This window comes from Phodopus roborovskii, unplaced genomic scaffold (genome assembly GCF_943737965.1).
Source record: "Phodopus roborovskii unplaced genomic scaffold, PHOROB, whole genome shotgun sequence".
NCBI classification, from domain to species: Eukaryota; Metazoa; Chordata; class Mammalia; order Rodentia; family Cricetidae; genus Phodopus; species Phodopus roborovskii.
This window is the reverse complement of record NW_026126525.1, coordinates 31,545,792-31,567,872: the sequence shown is the minus strand read 5'-3', so window position 1 is coordinate 31,567,872 and position 22,081 is coordinate 31,545,792.

The following is a 22,081-nucleotide window of genomic DNA, read 5'->3' as shown; positions in this document are numbered from 1 at the left end:
TCCCACAGGTTGAGTCTTCACTGCCACATCTTCCGAAGGTGCATACATTATCATCTTCATCTACACAACAGAATCTACATTAATTATCCTGCTAGTAGCACATACTCTCTTTAGTGTACTCCCTTGGTTGGACAGCAAACACAATCTTTGCTTAGTTGCTTTGTCATGCTGCAAGTATCAAATTGCACTAGTCATAATATTGATGAGGTAATAAGCACACTCAGCAATGCAGGTGTTCATGAACTATGTCTCAGCTAAGCACTCAATATTACACTCAGTTATTCTCCAGTCAGCTGCACCTGAGCGATGTCACAAATTTTAGCAAATCCACTTTTGTAACCCAGTCTGAATCAATCTGCATGAACTATTACAATAATTCATTAGATATTTGAGAAAGCTTAGGTAGGTCTTATTATTGGGAGTGCTGGGCAAAGAGTACCTAGGTCCACATTTATAGTATGAGTCACTTTTGTATATGAGTTCATTCTTTAGGATTTTCAAGAGACACAGAACTGATAGCATTAATATAGAATGAAAAGGAGATTTATGAGATTTGTTTATATAAGAATATAGGTTGTGTCGTTGAACAATGGTGTAGTGAGATAGTCCTTCTGTGGCACTGACCACGCCCATTGGGGGTGGAGCCATGGGTGGAAGTGACCTGTGGAAGCAAGTCGGAGGGAGAGCCGGGAAAATCTCTTTTGCTGGCGTGACTCGGACAGGAGAGGATCGGGTTGAATTTCCTGGTGTTCATCTGTCTACGTTGTAAGTTATTTCTCCCTGAATAAACATCTATTCCGCCTATTTGTTTATCCTGACCCTATTTAACCACGATACAATGGCTGTGAGTACACTCAAGTCTGGAAACCTGGGAACTCTTAATTTACCATGTTGGATGCTTTAGCCGTCATAATCTGGTGAAGAAGGCTTGGCTGTTTCCTGGAGATCTTTTAGTCTTCAGTCCATGAAGTTCAAAGAAGTTGAGTTCCAATGTCAGTTAAAGATGGTAGCATTAGTGTCACCAAATGTAGACAAATTAGCATGGAGCAAAGGTAGAAGAGAAAAGCAGATGCTCCTGCTTCATACTCATTGCGTTTATTACCTACTGGAAGATATCATCTATTCTGGGGCTGAGTAGTCCTCCTAAGTTAATCACAAAAGGAAATATTCTCATAGACTTTCAAAGTTATGTCTCTTACTTGATTCCAGATGTAATTAAATTGATCACTGAGATGAGCCATCACAATGATAAGTAAAAAGAAATCAAAGGTAGACTAGGCCTAATACAACCAACCTTGTTCTGGTATCAGAATCAGTATCCCACATAATGAATGATGTACTCAGTAATGAAAACAGCGAGAGCAGTAATTTTCAACCTTCCTAATGACGCTTTAATAAGGTCCCTCTTGTAGACCAGGCTGACCTTGAACTCACCATCCTATTGCCTCTGTCTCCTGAGTTCTGGGATTATAGGCATATGCCACTAATGCCCAGCTTATTTATTCTTATTTGTATTAAATGTGTTTCTTATAGCTGGAGATATGGCCCTGTGATAGTACTTGAGACTCCAGGCTAATCACAACACTACCAAACCCTGTGTTCATGGTATTTTATTTGTGAGTGTGTTCAATAAGTAACTAACTGGACACCCTAAAAGGGTTGTGATTTTTTTTTTTTTGATCAATGTTGACTTCTACTTACATCATTTTGTGTACCTCTGCAGTCCTGCCTCTAATCTCTTTAATGGTGTTATGGATTTTCAAGCAAGATATTGCTTCACTTAAGTTGATATTTGACAACTTGTAACCTATTTTCTTGCTTGCTGTAAATGATTTAAATACAGTTATGCAACTGAAAATGCACAGGTTGGGGAAAGTATAGTAAAATCTCTTGCATGTTTTTGTTGTCTCTTGAAACTTCATTGCCATTTCAGATATATTTAAAGGTTCTTTATACAAGATTTGCTTTTATATATTTCTTTATCATGTATTTTCATGTGAAAAATATCATTGGTTACTATGAAATGATTGTCCATGTTAAAGGGTAAGTGTGATATTTCAAAAATACATACCACTTTTATGGTAAGTTCATATGTGTTTTCCATAGACACAAACATTTATTGAGCCTATTATGCTGATCAAAACAGGGCAATTAGCATTTCTTTGGGAGTTATGGATATACAAATCATTCTTGAGGAAAATAAGTCCATAGAAATACAGTAAAGACATCTGGAAATCCATGTTTAAAATGAGCAATTATACATGAATGCACACACATACTTATTTTAATGATACATAGTCTGAAAAGCACATTGTAAAATGAGAATCTGTCTCTAGAGACTCATAGTTATTGTTAGATATTTTTGTGAATAAAATAACCTATATAGGTTTCATACATGCATTTCTAACCTTGTAAGTAGTGAACCTTCATAAAATAGAACATGGATTTTAATTTAGATGCACATTTTTCAGTTTAAGATACTCTTCTCTTTGACTAAATCCTTTCTTTTGACCTCAACCCCATGTCTTAATTTACTCTACCTACAGTGATAAGAGTCTCACCATTTTTGCTTTTTTCCCTCCATTCAGCTAACTCCTCAGTTTCTCACCATTTTTCTTTCTTACAAACAAGTGAGAAGCCACAGCACAGCTCTCTACTATTCAGTATGTACATGGTGAGAATCATATAGAAAAACTATACAACAGGAAGTAAAAGGTCAATTACACAATAAGTCTTATCAGTTGCTACATATCTGTTTGCCATATGAATATCCAAGAGCTATACTTTGAATTACTTTCCTATATGCAATTTTGCAAGAAGTGACTTAGTCTTTAGATACTATAGCAAGGGAAGAAAGTACTAAACGTACAAGACTGGCAGGGTCTGTAAAACTTATTAGAACCCAGAGCCTACCTGTAGTGACTTGTATTGCTTAAGTTAGAAAAACCTTCTCCATAGAAAATAACAAATCTTCTGGATGACTGACAGATGTTTTTTGTTTGTGTGCTTTTTGTTTTCTGTTTATGTTTTTGTTTTTTGTTGGAAAATTTGCTCTTAGCAAATGCATAATGCAAAAGCAATTCTTTGTGTAACACAATAGCAAACTATGGCCAAATACTAATTTTTGTAATTAATTTGTTAGGAACTGGACAGTGAATGAATATACCTGATTTAAAATTGACTTTCACAAATTTGTTCTGCATACTTTAAAATAAATCCTGTTGCTTGTCCCTATGCAATACACAATTATTTTCTAGTCCCACCTTTCCCTTTGAATTAAATATGTGAGTGTATAAATGTGTGCCCTGACCTAAGATACACTGGTAATGGAACCATAACCACAGGCTTGGAGTCTGAACATTCCTCCTGTTTCTGTGGCAGTATCATTAAGTGTATTTTCAGTCTATTGAATTTTTTTCAAAAAAAGAAAAAGGAAGCTAACAAAGAGAACATTCATCTTTATACTAAAATTGTTTTCTCCCATCATAAGACTATATAGGAAAAAAGAAATTATCTTGAATGATATGTAGGTAGTAGCTGTTGGAGAGCCACATTATAATTATATTTTATTACACTCTGAATTTATGCCATTATAAATTATGCTAATTATAGGTTAATGTGTTGCATGAAAGAATTCCTAAAGGAGGGTATCTTAGGAAGTAGGAGAATGCTGTTCTTGTTTCTTGGCATGTTTGGCCTTTTTCATTCCCTTATTTGGCCTGTGATATTTAGCTTCCATAAAAAAAACATTTATTGATGTAGGATCTGGAAAACATTTCAGTTAAAGAAAGAAGACACCAAAGTATCAGAAGATAATAGGGTGGCCATGTAGTGCTTTGCATAGTTAATCATACTGAAAAGGGAGTATTAGAATGTATGTACTTTGCCTTTAATACTTTGTTGATAAAGGAAGACAAGAGCACTGCTTTGTAAATAACTTTCAATAACTCTATCTGATGTCTGTCATGGTTATTAATCAAAAATGCCAAACCTTTCAATTAGAAGGGCATATACCACTTTATGTCAACTGAACACTAGTATGAGATTAAACTTAACCCACAGCAGTTATGAAGATTTGCTCTTATGGTCTTTTCTTCATGATTTGTGTTTCATTCTATTTGTTTGATCGTTATTTTGCAGCCTAGTACCTGCTGTAGAACCATTAGAGATCTGGCAGTTGGTTTACTGTACATTGCTTTTATTAAGTCTATGTATGTTCCTGTTATTCCTGATCTCTCCAAGAACTTTATCATGAAAGGTTGTTGAATTAGGTTGAAGGTTTTTTCAATATAGGGAGATGATCATTTGTTTTTTCTTTTTCAGTTTGTTTATATGGTGGATCACATTCATAAGTTAGACCATCCCTGCAACCCAGGGATGAAGCATACTTGGTCATGTTGCATGATTCCTCTGATCTATTCTTGGATTTTGTTTGGCAGTATTTTATTGAATATTTTAGCATCAATGTTCATCAGGGATAATGGTCTGTAGTTTTCTTTTTTAGTTGTGGCTTGTGTACCTCATAAAGCCTCATAAAGAGAGTTTGGTAGTGAACCTTCTGTTCCTACTTTGTGGAACATTTTGAGGAATATTAGTATTAACTCTTCCTTGAATTTCTGGTAGAATTCTGCACTGATCTGGTAGAATTCTGCACTGATGCCATCTGGCCCTGGCCTTTTTTTTTTTTTTTTTTTTTTTTTTTTTTGGAAGGCTTTTGATGGCTGCTTCTTATAGGTCTGCTTAAGTTGTTTGTCTGTTCTTGATTTAATTTTGGTAAGGGGTATTTATCCAGAAATTTGTCTATTTCCTTTGAATTTTCAAATTTTGTGGAGGACAGATTTTCAAAGTATGATCTGAAAATTGTCTGGATTCTTTCTGTGTCCATTGTTATGTCCCCTTTTTTGTTTCTGATTTTGTTAATTTTCATGTTATCTCTCTCCGATTTTTCATTAGTTTGTATAAGGTTTGTCTTGTTGATTTTCTCAAAAAAACAACTCTTTGTGGCATTGATTTTTTGTATTGCTTTTCTGGTTTCTACTTTATTGATTTCAGCACTTAACTTGATTATTTCCTGGCATCTACTCCTCCCGTGTGAGTTTGGATCTTTTTGTTCTAAGGCTTTCATTTGTGCTGTTAATTCTTTAATGGGACTATCCTGTGTTTTCTTCATATGGGCACTATTGCAATGAACTTCCCTGGTACCACTGCTTTCAAGGTGTCCCATAAGTTCAGGTATGTTGTGTAAATGATATGTACTTTTAATGCCAGTATTAGGGTAGTAATGATACTTAGACAGTTTGGAATCACTTTATAGAAAGCTTAGTCTAAAAACAATGGACCTTAGGTCGTAGTAATGATACTTAGATAGTTTGGAATCACTTTATAGAAAGCTTAGTCTAAAAACAATGGACCTTAGGTCCCAATGAGAGACCTTATTTCAAAAGTTATCTTGATGCTGTGACAGTTAAGAGCACTTCCTATTCTTGGGGTAGGTTAACTTCCCAGTAACCCCATGGGAGACTCACAACTGCGTAAAACTCCTGTTCCTGGACACCTGATGCCCTCCTCTAATCTCCGTGGGTGCTGCATACATGTGGTACATATACAGACAAGCAATCTCTCTCTCTCTGTCTCCCTGCAGCACCCCCCTCTGTCTCACACATACACACACACACAGAGAGAGAGAGAGAAAGAGAGAAAGAGGGAGAGAGAGAGAGAGAGCTAAGGGGAGGATGGGAGGAAACAAATTTGTAAAAAAAAGAGCTGATGTCTCCAGAGTGGTGACTCCTGAGATTGAGGCATTCATACACACTGGTGTGTATCTGCCAAGCAAAAACACACATCTTTTTATACATAAATAAATACATTTTTAAAGTTGGTAAATGTTATTGTTTTTGCTAAAGAAGTCCCATTAAATATATACTATGCATGGTGTTTTTCAAAATTTAGTAATAGACAATAGATTTTCACCCACTGTATAACTTAATGTATAAGTCGCTCTGAGAAACGGCTCATGTGATCTTAATTCACACAATTGATTATTTGAGAATTTTGTACATTGTAATCTGTTCATACTATCCAACTTCTCCATTTCCTCTCAGTTCCACTGGAAAAATAATGGTAAGTCTAACCACTGACCTGTCACTTCAGTTCCCAGATGTGACAGTTCTTCATTGATAGGTAGATGAGAATACTTAGAAAATAAATCAACAGACCAAGTTAGTCCTCTGTTAGTAGTTTTATATTTATGGGTTGAGATATAATATTCTCTTTATTAACAAGATCAGTTATATCCTTCAAGACCTACTCTGTCATTTTCCTCTCCATAAGTTCTATTGGAAATTCCACTCCTTACAGGATAAACTCCACAGTTTTATAATAATAATCACCATCTCACATAAAGTGTTGTGAGTTCTCAAATTCTGTTGTAAACTTTTAATTTCCAGATTAGAGTCCTAGGGGCATAAAGTAACTAGACCAAATACAAGATTGTTTTGTTCCTTAGATGTAGATAAATTGCTAGAGGTGGAAAGAGCAAGCTTTTGTAATAAGCCACATCAGGATTCCAATACTGGCTCTGACACTGTAATTGTGCTGTGTCCATAGGCAAGTTTCTTCATCTGATTCAATAAAAAATGATTGATTGTGTGATCCAATTAATCATGTGGTACAATGATGTACTTTCTGTGTTCAGTTGGAATAGCAGAAAAAGCTTATGAGACATATAATATTGGCTTAAATATACAGGATTTTCATTGCAATAGTAGTTGTTTAATAGAAGATAATTAAAAGACATAAAAGTGCATAGCCCCTCATTAAGAAGGCCCTGTTAAATACATTACATATGATGTCATCTGAAAAACTTAGTCAAATCTAACATGCTCTGTCACCTTCTTGGCTATGTTTTCTTAAGTAATTTATCCTGTATGACGTCTTCTTGAATAAAATTAAAACAATCATTCCATGTGGTTTTAATTTATGAAGCTATATTGTCACAATAATTGGTATAACAATTTTAAAATATATAAATCACACAATTTCCCTGCTATATATTTTCCAAATAGTTTCTACTATAGCCCTAATGGCCCACATGTTTTTTGGCAGGGAGAACCTAGCAGCTTCTTAAATCTTGTCTTGGGGCATATAGCTAGATATAAAAGCCAAGATTTCTTCTTAATAGTTGTGGGGATACAACTATGTTCTGGGTGCTGGAACTTGCTGATTTTGCACTAAAAATGTGGAAGCAATAGCCATCTTTATCTCATTGACAGAAGATAAACTGTTAGATTTTCTCATCTTATGACTACCGTGGTCTACCTGTATGCTGTGATGTGATTATGAAATGCCTCTGACAGTCAGTTGGTCGCTAGCTGGTGCTGATATTTTGGAACCTGAGGAAGGGGAGCCTTGGTAAAAGGAATGAGACACAAAAGGAGGGCCTTAAGATTTGAACTTTAGACCCAACTCCTGTTTGCTCTTTGCTTCCTGACTGCAAGCACAAAGTTGCCAGCCATTTCACATTCCTGCCTTGATGCCTTATGTCCATGATGTAGTGTATCCTTTGTCAAACTGTGACACAGAAACATCCTTCATCTTCTAAGATACTTTTTTACATTTTTCACAGTAATGTGAAAGGTAACAAATACAACATCAATCACAATATGCCTTGGTGAACAGAGAACTTTGTATATATTTGAGGCTAATCTCTGCCACATTTCCTACATTTATAGATCTGTTTATTCCATTCCCATTACATTGTTCTCCTACTGTACTCTAAGTGTCTTATACCTGTTTGTATACCAGACATTAGTTCTCTCTATCTTTCTGCTTCTTTTTTTCCTATGAAATGCTTTTTGTGAAAACATGTGAATGGTATATGACTTGGGTTTTTCCTAAACTAATACAATTGTTGCACACAGTTCCCATTACATACCTCCCAAATTAATATTAGCCTCATACCTTCCCTATTATCTGTCTTCTTTTTCTGCTTTATTTTTACAGTACTACTATACTATAATTTTCCTCATTTCACGCATATATCTCTTCATAATATATTTCTAGTTAAAGAAACTATACTGTATATTAATATAAACTTTATTTTTATCTACCAAATTCAACCACATAAAGAAATACATGAGAAATTTAAAATATAATGGGATGCTTTTTCTATATTAAAAGTAACATGTTCTATAGGAATGAATATCTTATATTGCATGTTGATTTCATTTTATGTCACCGTAAGTACTCACGGAAAGGTACAACTCTGAGGGGAGGTAATGAGTTTGGAATTTATGCATCTCAAAGGAGGAAAGCTATCAGCTCACCAGTTGTAGGTCTGGAATCTTTCCAAACAGACTGCCTATTGCTTTTCTGGTTTTCTATTAGCAGGAGAATTCATAACAAGAACATTCCTTACATAGTCCCTCCATGCCTCTCCAAGGATGACCTGTCATGCATATTTATTGAATGTTCTACTCATTATAGACCTAAGATGTCAACCTTACCTTAAGGTGAGAATTTGTATTTGGAATATCAACTCTAGGCAGCACAGAAACCTGCTGTTTGGGGAAAAAAACCAACAACAACAACAATAAAAAATCAAGAATAAAAGAAAATGGAAAAAATTACCATGATTATGGATTTATATTTTATAAGTTATATGTGTCTGTGTGTCATAATTTCCTAGCCTGCCTACTTTTTCCATCAAGTATAGACTTCAATATGAAACATTAATTGTAGAATATCTGATGTTTTAAATCCTAGGGTGACATATTAATATTCCTTAAAAATGCATTTTAAATGAAAGACACTAAAGCCAAAAGAAAATTATAGAATTATGTACTGCAAATGAATTATAGTTATTAGAGAACATTTGGTAATATTCTTTCAAACCCCTCATCTAAGACATTTTTAACCACTTGTCGTATTTAATTAAAATGACAATAAATAGGTAAACTGGAACCCCTCCTTAGACCTTAGACTACTACTATTCTCCTCATGGAAAATTCATGTATATGGTCGTATAAAATTCAGTTTTTGAGTGTAATTCTGGCTGCCACTTTCTTCGCTAAATAAAGCAGAAAGCTTTCCTGCTGTGCACATCCGAATTGCAGGTGCAGACGTTCAGTGCATAAGTAAATATAAGGGATTTGGTGATGCCTGTGGGTTATTTGAAGTGCATGCACTTTCATATATCAGGTTTGAAAAATGGTGTAATGACACTCAATTAAGAATGTGGATTTTTGAAAAGACAAGTTCAAAATGAATTTCAGTAACCCTTTCAAGGCAAAATCAATTCACAAGTGTACAATTCCACAGGAAATATATAGTCATTTTTACCTGTCCTTGGAGACTGTTTTCTCAAATGCTTTACATTTAGCTCTTCTCACTTTTAGAAGAACAGTGGTAATTCTTGGGATTGAGAAAGGCACTCTAAAATAAAAGAACTTTAAATAGAGCAGAAATAGTACTGAAACTACCACACCTTGACTGAGGCTGTTTAGATGTGCAAATACTGGCCCTTCAAAAATACAGGACCCCAGTGATGGACTCATTGGCATTGCTTACTCTCTTTGTCCATCTTCCCAATTCACATCAAAAAGCAAGCAAACTTGTAAACTCTATTAGCATGTATAAAGGTGATGGCAATGACATGCTAATAGTAAGTAGAGGCCCATTTGCATGTGGCTTACAATAGTCTCCTTCTGTCTTCTGGGGATACAATTTCCGATCCTGACAGAGTCCCATAAATTCAAGTAATATATAATTGTGTTGTCTTCCAATGCATATAAATAAGATTCAGTTAATTTAAAAGTTAGGTGTATGTAATAAGAGTTCAATTTCTAAGGAACGAGTAGGGTGATTATAACAGTACACTAACAAATGCTAAGGGGCTGTCTTTTTTTTTCTCCATCAGAGTAACTCATTGTGTTGTACTCACCTCCTTTGAAGGGATATTCACCTAATGTAAACGAAACAATAGTGAACACTCTATGTTGGTATCATATTAACACAGTTACATTAAAATCTTTGTAACTATTACTTAAGTCAGGGCTGTAGGGGCAAAACCCTTTAATCCCAACACACAGGAGGTAAAAGCAGGCAGATTTCTGTGAGTTCAAAGCTAGCCTGGTTTATAGAACTCATTTTAAGACAGCCAGAGCTACACATGAAATCTTGTCTTGAAAAACAAAGCAAAAGGAAAAAGGCAATGTAGGGAGAATTTTTTTATAGGTGCTTTAAAATGACTGCAGATTTAAATAAGAACACACATTGAAAATTACCTGCTGCTCTTAGGAACATGAAGATGATTAATGACTATGAGAAAGAGTTAGGGCAGAAGAGAATGAGGAGATGATAGATGCTATCATCTAAGATTTTGTTAGGATCTACTATAGGGTATTGTTTCACTGCTTCTGTGAAGTTTCTACAGTTGCTGACACCATGTTTCACATCGGTCTATGTGTGAACTTTGACATTCTAACAGATGTAAGAATAGTGTAGTGACTTGAATTAATGACTCACTTTCCTGATTCTGCCATTCCTTGTTGTATTGGGGGGGATGTAGACTTGATGCCAGAATCTCTCAATCTCTTTAAAACTCATCATTTATGTACTTTGTGAGATTTCTGAAATATGTGACTAATTACAGTTTCATACCTCCACCTCCATGCATAGGAAAAAGCCAACAGGGACTCTTTCCATACATTTTAGCATAAACAGAAATGTTTTGTGTTGACAAAAGAAAATTCAGAAGCTCCTGAGCTTTAGACATCTCAACTTAAAGTTAAGAACTGCCCCCTTTGACAATTGTAATGGTGGTAAGAAAATTGAATAGCTTGAGCTGTCAGTAGAATGGAAGATATAACTAATTAGAAGAAAAGTAATGAATAATAAAGATCTCTTTGTAACAGAGTAAGACCTCAACAGGATACAAATTCTTCTGACATATTAATTAATCTCTAAATTCATTATAACATAGAGGATTCTAAGTCATACATTAAAATATATATATATATATATATATATATATATATATATATATATTTGGTGTTTTAATAACATACTTTTGCAGTTCCTATATTTCTTTAATTTTGAAATGCTGATTCCATAAGCCACAATATGTATAGGAGAACATCCATCCAATGGTGACAATTTAAGAGATTAACAATGATGACATTTACATTTTGCCAATTCAAATCAGAAGTGACTGTGTCTTAAAACATATAAATAACATAGAACACAGAACTTAATGTTTTCCTATGGTTTCTCTTATAACAAAAAAAGAGTCAAAGAGCTAAAAATTGTTCTTTTAGAATTCCATGTGATTTCATAAGATTACTGTTGGCTCTTTAAACAAACACTGTGCCTTGGTTGATGGCACTTGCAATGGTTAGAGGTTTTTAGATACAATTTTTGGAACATGTTATTTTGGACTTTGAATTTTTGAAGCCTTTGCCTAGACACATTTTGATAATAGTCTGTAAGTGCCTAGTACAGAAATGTCAAAGTTAATAACCTAGAAGTCTTTAGAAGCCATCACCATGAATAGAACTGCTAGGAAAAGGCAGCCTAGATTTTACAGTTTTCTTCTGTGAATTGAATTGACTTTGTTAAAACAAATAAGAAAATTTAATGGCAACATTTGGGTATATAGTCTGTTCTACATCTTTAAAACTTTATGCTAAGGCTCACCTTCTTGTTTGCAGCATTTATAACAGGGAATCTTGGATATTTATTGGGTACCTAAAGCAAGATCTCCTATGCATTGCTAGTGTGCTTAGTTAGCCTGTGGAACTTAAGATGGCAAAGTTGCCTATAGCCTTTCATTGGGTACTTATTCAATAAAGAAATTACTGGCAGTAAGTGTTAGTCATATGACTAAAAGTTGCTTATATGTCACCAACACTTTTATTTATATCCTTACTTTCTTAGAAAAAAAAAAGTTTTACTTTTTGTATTTTTCCATGTATGTCTAGCCTTAGCAGAAATACTCTTCTCCCTATTTAGTGAAGTTTAGGTAATGAAATATTCAAACAACCATAAATAATATTTCTAGTTCCTTATATTACATAGCCAAAGTCTAAAATATATAACAAAAAATTGGTATGGTATGATAACCTAAAATAGGCTAAACATGCCTAATATTTAAAACATAAGAGATCTATAGATCTTACTGTTTATAAGTGACTAAGCTGAGAAAAATAATGGCCACTTTGCTGTAACTCACGTACATGCTTCCATACTTTTCATGATTTCTTTATAGCTACACCCAATTGGGTTACCAGCTCTACTTCTTATGTTAGACATTATCATATCAGCTCTGAAATTTACTCCCTGCAGGGCCTTAGTGGAAGCTACTTACACAGAAGGAATATAACAAATGTCACAGGAACATAATATAAAATGTCCAAATCTTCAAAGACACAGAAGTGCTAAGGATACATCAATGTTCTTTATTTATACTAATGATACCACTAATATTTTAATAATCTTAAATGTGGCCCTATACTTCAATTTAACAGTCTTTTTTTTTTAGATACTTCTCATAGCAAAGGTTACACTATTGAAAATAAATTGGAATTTACTCACACTCCCTAATTCAAAGATTGATAGGGATGAATGATACTGGTTTATCATGTGTTATAAATTCTACCATGATTACACAGTGCATATTATTTCATAGAAATATAATAAATGTGAATATTAGGAAAGTCTTTTTTCTTTTTTATATTAATTTATTATTTTTAATTTTTATTTTACATATTGACCCCAGTTCCCTCTCCTTCCCTCCCTCTCACTCTCTCTTGCAAACTGACCACTCTCCCCTCCCATCCTCCCCAATCCACATGTAGGGTGATGCCCTCCATGAAGGGTAATCTACATCTATCATGTCATTTGGGTTAGGGACTAGGACTTCTCTGTGTCTTTAGATTAAGGGATTATCTCTCCATGCAGGGTGACCCCCCGCCAAAGTGCATTTGTGCACCAGAAATACATCATAGTTCCACTGTCTGAGGACCCTTAGTCAGCTCAGAACTTCTGGCTGAGACTCATGTTCAAGGGGGTCTGAGTCAGTCCCATGCTGGGTTCCCAGGTATCAGTCTGGAGCCCATTAGCTACTCCTTGTTCAGGTCAGCTGTCTCTATGTGTCTCTGCAACTTGGTCTTGTCCTTTCCCTCTGCACTTGGATTCTAGTTCGACACAGTGTTTAGTTATGGGTGTTTGCTTCTGTTTCCAACAGGTACTAGATAAGAACTCTATGATGGTGGATAAGTGAGTTGTTGATCTCATTATCCAGGAAGGACATTTATAGTAACCTTTTTACTGTTGCTAAAATTGTTAATTGCGGTCAGTCTTGTAGGTCTCTGGACATTTAGATTTGGGCTTCTCTTCAAACCTGTATTGGCTCTCTCTTTTATTCTCTCAGTCTCTCTCTCTCTCTCTCTCTCTCTCTTCTACTCCTCCCCTGACTCTATCTTCCTAGTCCCACATGCTTTCCTCCCTAACATTCTCTTTCTCCACGTTCCCTTTGCACTCAAGCCCCCCCTCACTACCAATGTGCTCTGGAGAACTTGTCCCTTTCCCCTTCTGTGATGGACCTTATATGAATCTCTAGATAGCTCCTTGTGTCCTAGTTTCTCCTTGTGAATTATAGGCTGGTGATCATTTTCTCTATGTCTAAAATCCATATATGAGTGACTATATGACATGCTCCTCTTTTGTGACTAGGTTACCTCACTTAGGATGGTTTCTTCAAGTTCCACCCACTTGCTTGAGAATTTCAATATTCCTTTGTTTATTCCCGCAGGTTAGTATTCCATTGTGTAAGTGTGCCACATCTTCTTTATCCATTCTTTAGTTGAGGGGCATCTATGTTGCTTCCAGGTTCTTGCTATTACAAGAAAAAATGCTTCTATGAACAAGTTGAGCACCAGTCTTTGTTGCACAGTTGTGAATCATTTGCATATATTCCTAAAGGGGGTTACTGGGTTCTGTGGTAACGTGATTCACATTTTTATGAGGAACTGCCATACTGCTCTCCAAAATGGCTGTATGAGTTTGCACTCCCACAAGCAGTGGAGGAATGTTCCCCTTTCTCCACATCCTCTCCAGCATGAGTTGTCATTGGTGTTTCTAATTTTAGCCATTCTGGCAGGAGTAAAATGGTATCTCAAAGTTGTTTTGATTTGTATTTCCCTGATAGCTAAGGATGTTGAGCACTTTCTTAATTGTCTTTCAGCCTTTTTGATTTCCTCTATTAAGAATTCTTTCTTTAACCCTGTATCCTATTTTTAATATGGTTATTTGGTGTTTTATTGATTAGTTTCTCGAGTTATTTGTATATTTTGGAGATCAGCCCTTTGTCAGATGTAGGATTGGTGAAAATCTTTTCCCAGTCTATGGGCTTCCACTTGGTCTTGTCCACTGTATCCTTTGCCTTACAGAAGGTTCTAAGATTGAGGAAGTCCCGTTTATTAATTGTTGAACTCAGTGTCATTGCAACTAGAGTTATGTACAGGAAGCATTCTCCTATATCAATTTGTTCAAGGGTAAATCCTACTTTCTCTTCCTAGAGGTTCATTGTGGCTGGATTTATGTTGAAGTCTTTGATCCATTTGGACTGGAGTTTTGTGTGTGGTGATAGACATGTGTCCATCTGCAGTCTTCTACAAATCATCATCCAGTTGTGCCAGCACGATTAGTTGAAGATGCTTTCCTCCCCCCATTGTATACTTTTAGCTGTTTTGTCAAAAATCAGGTGTTTTTAGGTGTGTGGGTTAATATCAGGATTTTCAATTTGATTCCAATGGTCTGCCTTTTTATTTTTGTGCCAATACCAGGCTGTTTTCATGACTATAGCTCTGTAGTAGTGCTTAAAGTCAGGGATGGTGATGCCTCCTGAAGTTCCTTTATTGGACAGGGTTGTTTTGGCTATCCTGGGTCTTTTATTTTTCCATATAAAGTTGATTATTATTCCTTCAAGGTCAGTGAAGAATTTTGGTGGGATTTTAATGGGGATTGCATTGAATCTGTAGATTGCTTTGGGCAAGATTCCCATTTTTAACATGTTTGGGAGATCTTTCCATTTTCTGGTAGCTTCTTTAATTTCTTTCTTTAAAGGTACAAAGTTCTTATTGTATAGGTCTTTCACTTGTTTGGTAAGCATTATCCCAAGATATTTTATGGTTTTTTTGTGGCTATTGATTTCTTTCTCAGCCCCTGTATCATCTGAATAAAGTAGGGCAACTGATATTTTGAGTTTATCTTGTATCCTGCTAGTTTGCTGAAGGTGTTTATCAGCTGCAGGAGTTCCCTGCAGTGATTTTTTGGGTTGCTTATGTAAACTACCATATTATCTGCCAATGAGAAAGTTTGAATTATTCCTTTCCAATTTGGATTGCCTTGATTGATCTCCTTTTGTTCTCTTATTGCTTTAGCTAGAATTTTAAGTACAATATTGAAGAGATATGGAGAGAGAAGGCAGACTTGTCTTGTTCCTGATTTTAGATCAATCGCCTTTAGCTTCACTCTATTCAGTTTGATGTTGGTGGTTGGTTTACTGTATATTGTTTTTATTATGTTTAGTATGTTCCTGTTATCCCTGATCTCTCCTAGTCCTTTATCATGAAAGGGTGTTGAATTTTGTCAAAGGCATTTTTGGCATCAAGGGAGATGATTATGTGGTTTTTCTTTTTCAGTTTGCTTATATGGTGGATCCTGTTGATAGATTTTCGTATGTTAAACCATCCCTCCAACCCCGGGATGCTTGTTCTGTAGTTCCAGAACCTTTGCCCAGTTTTTCTATTTCCATCAATCCTTCAGTTTGTGTTTCCTTTATTGTCTCTATTTCAGTTTTCAAGGCTTGAAACATTTCCTTCACCTGTTTGTTTTTTCCTTGGCTTTCCATATTTTCTTTAAGAGATTTGTTCATTTCTTCCTATTCTTTGTTTGTTTGTTTGTTTGTTTTTTCTTCCATTTCTTTAAGGGCTTTTCCTTGAGGGCTTCTCTCATTTTTATGAAGATATATTTTATGTCATTTTCTTATGCTTCTTCTGCTTTGGGTTGTTCAGTTCTAGTTTGTGTAGAGCCCCTGGATTCTGGTGGGGTCATGCTTTTCTTTGTATTTTTAGGTGTTTTCTTGTATTTCAGTCTTCCCATAACACCTTTCAGTAGGTGCAGGTGGTCTCTCTCTCTCTCTCTCTCTGTCTCTCTCTCTCTCTCTGTCTCTCTCTTATACTCCCCTGGTGATCTTAGTTGGGTCAGAAGTTTGATGTCTGTACCTCTTGGTGGTCCAAGCTCTCTAGGAGGTGTGTCCTCAGGCAGAGGCTTGGTGATGGAGGTCAAAGGTCCCACAGGCAGAATAAAATATTCTTTTAAAATTACAATGAAACTAGGATACAAGGAGGATTCTAAGAGATTCATATAAGGTCCCTCACAGAAGGGGGATCGGTGAAGTTCTCCAGAGCACATGGGGAGTTGGGGGGGCAGTGAATGGAGAGGGAACTAGGAAAAATAAAAGGGGAAGAGAGGAAATCATGTGGTACTAGGAATATTGAATCAGGGGAGGAGTAGACTAGAGAGAGAGAGAGAGAGAGAGAGAGACTATAAAAGATGGAGCCATTATAGTTTTGAAGAGAAAACTGACTCTCGAAAATGTCCGAAGACCTACAAGACTGACCCCAACTAACAATTTGAGCAACAGTGGAAAAGCTACCATAAATGCCTTTCTCTGATAATGAAATCGATCATTAAGGTATCCACCATCATGGAGCTCTCATCTAGTAGCTGATGGAAAGAGAAGCAAACACCCACAACTAAACACTGAGCTCAACTGGAATCCAGATGCAGAGAGTGAGGATAAGATCAGGCTTCCGAAACACATAGAGACAGATGACCTGAACAAGGAGGAGCTAATGGGCCCCCAGATTTGATAGTTGGAAATCAACATTGGACTGACTCAGAACCCCTGAACATGGGTCTCAGTTAGAAGACCTGGTCACTCTAAAGGACCTCTGACAGTGGAACCAGGATATAACCCTTGTTCACAAAAGGACTTTGTGAGTAAATTCCCCATGGAGGGATACTCCCTTAACCTTGAGACATGAGGGGGGCATGGTACCTTCTCCAAATGACTTGACAGATGTAGATGACCCCTCCTGTAAGGTATCCCCCTACATGTGGATTGTGATGGGGAAATGCAATGGGAGAGTGTTCAAGTGGCATGGGAGGGTGGGAGAGAGGGAGGGGTGGAGGGATGGAGGGAGGGAGAGGCAAGTGGGATCAATGTGTAAAATAAGAAAAATACATAATAAATAAACTAAAAGTACAATGAAGTTTGACTTCATACTTATGTTCACAAATGACAAGGAATATAACAATAGGAAAGGATAGGCTCACATTCTGTAATATGAATATGAACCAAAAATTCAGGTCGGCAGGCTAGTGACAAGAAAGGAATGGCTGTAACTCCTTAGTGAAGCCATTTCTAATAGCATACAGGCAAGCACAGACTTCAAGAAGTGAAGAGAAGAGTTAGTCAACATATTGTTCATTATACATGTATGGCAGGACTGTGGAGCTCAGGGAAGGATACAAAAGATGAAATGCATTATATTTTGTGTTATAAATTTTCTGTTCCCAGATTTTCTTAAGCAAGAACATTGTTATCAAAGGAATTGGAGTTCAGAGCTTGAATACTATTTTGAGTCAACGTGTTTCCTCTCTATCCTTGTGAACGAAGCTCTGAGATTTGGTGATTCCATTCAGGCAACTTTTTCATTGGTCTACAATTTATAAATTCATCTGAGATTCATATTCTCTTATTCCAATAGTTGGGATGCCCTCAGTTTCCTGCTGGTACAGGGCGCTGTCATGGGGGATTCAAAGAAGATGCAGAAATCCTGGTTGTAGTGTGTAAGGCTGCTTTGTCCAGCTGTTTTGTATGTTGGATCACCTGTAATCTGTTTCAGGCAGCCTGGCTTGATCAAACCACATTAGTCAGGAAGGAATCTACAGCTTTTCATTTTCTGTGGAAACAAAAATAGAAATCCATTTCACCAGTAACTTGTCCTTGAACTTAAATTTTGGAGTCAAAGCATTGTTTTTAATATTTAATTTATTATTTTGCATGTCCATTCCAGTTCCCTCTCCCTCCCTCCCTGTCTTTTACTCTCTCTCTCTCCCCTCTAACATGCAAGCTAACAACCCTCCCCTCTTATCCCCCCACCCCAATTCCATATGTAGGAGAATACCATCCAGTTGAGGTCATGTAGATCTGACAGGTCATGTAAGTAAGGACTAGGGCTTCTCTCCTGTCTCTAGTTTAAGGAAGTTATCCCTCCATGGGGGATGTGTTAGCAAGGTCCTTATGTGCACCAGGGATACATCCTGGCTCCACTGTCTGAGGTCCCTTAGACTGCACAGTCCTTCAGGCTGAGACCCATATTCAGGGGAGCCTGAGTCAGTCCCATGCAGGCTTCCCAGCTATCAGTCTGGTGGCCCATTAGCCCTTCCTTGCTCAGGTAAGCTGTCTCTATGTGTTTCTACCGCTTGGTCTTGTCCTCTCCATCTGCATCTGGGTTCTAGTTTGACTCAGTGTTTATGTATGGATGTTTGCTCCTGTTTCCAACTGGCATTAGATGAGGGCTCCTTGGATAAGTTAGTTGTTGATCTCAATCTCCAGGAAGGGCATTTATGGTAGCCTTTCCACAAGAGCTCAAATTATTACTTGGTGGCAGTCTTGTAGGTCTCTAGACTTTTCTTTGGCTTCAATTTTCTCTTCAAACCAATATTGGCTCCCTCTTTTATATTCCTCTCTCTCTCTCTCTCTCTCTCTCTCTCTCTCTCTCTCTCTCTCTCTCCTGTCTTCTATTCTTAACCAGGCTCAATCTTCCCAGTTGCACATGTTTTCCTTTCTTCCTCCTCATTTTCTCCTACTTTTCTCTCCATTCACTGCCCCCCCACTTCCCCTGTGCTCTGGGGGGACTTGTCCTTTCCTAGTTCTGTGAGGGACTTTAGATGAATCTCTTAGAATATACATTGTATCCTATTTCCTCTGGTGGTGTGAATTATAGGCTGGTGATCCTTTGATCTAGGTCTAAAATCCATATATGAGTGAGTACATACTATGTTCCTCTTTTGATGACTGGATTAACTCATTCAGAATGATTTCCTCAAGTGCCATCCACTTGCTTGTGAATTTCAAGATACCATTTTTTTTTTCTGCAGAGTAGTATTCCATTGTGTAGATGTGCCACATCTTTAGTAACCATTCTTCAACTGAGGGGTATCTAGGTTGCTTCCAGGTTCTGGCTATTACAAATAGTGCTGCTTTGAGCATAGTTGAACAGATGTATTTGTTGCATAGATGTGAATCATTTGGGTATATTCCTAATAAGGGGATTGCTTGGTCCTGTGGTAAACTAATCCCCATTGTCCTGAGGTACCTCCATACTGATCTCCAAAATGACTGTATGAATTTGCACTCCCATCAGCAGTGGAAGAGTGTTCCCATTTCTCCACATCCTCTCCAACATGAATAATCATTGGTGTTTCTAACTTTAGCCATTCTGGCAGGAGTAAGATGGTATCTCAAAGTTGTTTTGATTTGCATTTCCCTGATAGCTAAGGATGTTGAGCACTTTCTTAAGTGTATTTCAGCCTTTTTGATTTCCTCTATTGAGAATTCTTTCTTCAGTTCTGTACTCCATTTTTTAATAGGGTTATTTGGTGTTTTGTTGACTAGTTTCTTGAGTTCTTTGTATATTTTGGATATCAGCCCTTTGTCAGATATAGGAATGGTGAAAATCTTTTCCCAGTCTGTGGGATGCTGTTTGGTCTAGTCCACTGTGTCCTTTGCCTTACAGAAACTTCTAAGTTTGAAGAGGTCCCGTTTTTTAATTGTTGCTCTCAGTGTCTGTGCCCCTGGATTTATGTTCAGAAAGTAGTGTCCTATCCCAAATTGTCCAAGGATACCTCCTACTTTCTCTTCTAAGAGGTTCAATGTGGCTGTATTGATGTTGAGTTCTTTGATCCATTTGGACTTGAGATTTGTGCATGGCGACAGACATGGGTCTATCTGCATTCTTCTACACACCATCATCCAATTGTGCCAGCACCATTTGTTGAAGATGCTGTCCTTGCCCCATTGTATAATTTTAGCTGTTTTGTCGAAATTTAGGTGTTCATAGGTTTGTGAGTTAATATCAGGTTTATCAATTTGATTCCATTGGTCTACCTGTCTATTTTTGTGCCAGTACCAGGCTGTTTTCAGAACTATTCCTCTATAGTAGAGCTTAAAGTCAGGAATGGTTATGCCTCCTGAATTTCCTTTATTGTATAATTTTTTTGGCTATCCTGGGTCTTTTGTTTTTCCATATAAAATTGATTATTATCCTTTCAATGTCAGTGAAGAATTTTGGTGGGATTTTAATGGGGATTGCATTGAATCTGTAGATTGCTTTTGGCAAGATTGCCTTTTTTTTTGTTTATTCTACCTATCCAAGAGCATTGGAGATCTTTCCATTTTTTGGTATCTTCTTTAATTTCTTTCTTTAGAGCCACAAAATTCTTATTATAGGTCTTTTACTTGTTTGGTAAGCGTTACACCATGATACTTTATGTTGCTTGTGGCTATTGTAAAGGGTTATGTTTCTCTGATTTCTTTCTCTGTCTCTTTGTTGTCTGAAAAAAGTAGGGCTACTGATTTTTTTGAGTTTGTATCTTGCTAGTTTGCTGAAGGTGTTTATCAGCTGCAGGAGTTCCCTGGTAGAGTTTATTGAGTCACTTATGTAAACGATCATATGATCTGCAAATAGAGACTTTTTCACTTCTTCCTTTCCAATTTGGTTCCCCTTGATCTCCTTTTGTCGTCTTATAGCATTAGCTAGAACTTCCAGTACGATATTGATGAAATATGGAGAGAGAGGACAGCCTTGTCTTGTTCCTGATTTTAGAAGAATTGGCTTAAGTTTCTCTCCATTCAGTTTGATGTTTGTAGTTGGTTTGCTGTATATTGCTTGTATTATGTTTATGTATGTTCCTGTTATCCCTGATCTCTCTAAGACCTTTATCGTGAAAGGGTGTTGAATTTTGTCAAAGGCTTTTTCAGCATCTTGTGAGATAATCATATGGTTTTTCTTTTTTCAGTTTGTTTATATGGTGGATCACGTTGATAGATTTTCATATGTTAAACCTTTCCTGCATTCCAGGGATGAAGCCTACTTTGTCATCGTGGATGATTTCTCTGATGTATTCTTGAATTCTGTTTGCCAGCATTTTAATAAGTATTTTTGCATCGATGTTCATCAGGGATATTGGTGTGTAGTTTTCTTTCTTAGTTGTGTCTTTTTGAGGCTTGGGTACCAAGGTTATTGTGGCCTCATAAAAAGAGTTTGGCAATGAACCTTCTGTTTCTCTTTTGTGGAACAGTTTGAGGAGTAGTGGTATCAGTTCTTCCTTGAATGTCGTCTGCACTGAATCCATCTACGCATGTTCTCTCTCTCTGCTTTTTCATTAATTTGGATAAAGTTTTGTCTATCATGTTGATTTTCCCAAAAAAAGCAACTCTTTGTTGCATTAATTTTTTGTATTGTTTTCCCGGTTTCTATTTTGTTGATTTCAGCCCACAAGTTGATTATTTCCTGGTGTCTACTCCTATGGGGTGAGTTTGCTTCTCTCTGTTCTAAGATTTTCAGTTATGCTATTAATTCTCTTATGTGAGTATCCTCTGTTTTCTCCATATGGGACTTAGTGCAATGAACTTTCCTTGTAGCACTGCTTTCAACGTTTCCCATAAGTTCAGGTATGTTGTGTCCTTATTCTCGTTGAATATTAGAAAGTCCTTAATTTCTTTCTTTATTTCTTCTTTGGCCCAGGTGTGGAATATTTCAATATACAATAGAATAAAAATAACTGGATTCAGTAACATGAAAAAATTCATGTTTTAGAACACACACACACACACACTATATATACATCCAAACCCACAAGTATCAGTATATATATATATATATATATATATATATATATACATATATATATATGTATGTATATATTCTGTTTAATGATTATCATGCAA